We start from the raw sequence: 685 nt of genomic DNA on the forward strand, positions 1-685 counted from the left end.
TAGGAGAGAGAGGGAGAGAGGGAGAGAGGGGGAGGGGAGAGGGGTATGTAGGAGAGAGAGGGAGAGAGGGAGAGAGGGGGAGGGGAGAGGGGTATGTAGGAGAGAGAGGGAGAGAGGGGTAGGGGAGAGGGGTATGTAGGAGAGAGAGGGAGAGAGGGGGAGGAGAGAAGAGTATGCAGAAGAGAGAGGGAAAGAGGGAGAGGGGAAAGGGGTATGTAGGAAAGACAGGGAGAGGGGGAGAGGGGGAGGGGAGAGGAGTATGTAGGAGAGAGGGTGAGGGGAATGGGGTATGTAGGAGAGAGAGGGAGAGAGGTGTAGGGGAGAGGGGTATGTAGGAGAGAGAGGGAGAGAGGGGGAGGGGAGAGGAGTATGCAGAAGAGAGAGGGAGAGAGGGAGAGGGGAAAGGGGTATGTAGGAGAGACAGGGAGAGGGAGAGAGGAGGAGGGGAGAGGGGTATGTAGGAGAGAGGGGGAGGGGAGAGGGGTATGTAGGAAAGAGGGAGAGGGAGAGAGGGGGAGGGGAGAGGGGTATGTAGGAGAGAGGGAGAGGGAGAGAGGGGGAGGGGAGAGGGGTATGTAGGAAAGGAGGGAGAGAGGAGAGAGGGGGAGGGGAGAGGGGTATGTAGGGGAGAGAGGAGAGAGGGGGAGGGGAGAGGGGTATGTAGGACGAGAGAGGGAGAGAGGGG

This window comes from Penaeus chinensis, chromosome 22, assembly GCF_019202785.1.
Source record: "Penaeus chinensis breed Huanghai No. 1 chromosome 22, ASM1920278v2, whole genome shotgun sequence".
Lineage (NCBI taxonomy): Eukaryota > Metazoa > Arthropoda > Malacostraca > Decapoda > Penaeidae > Penaeus > Penaeus chinensis.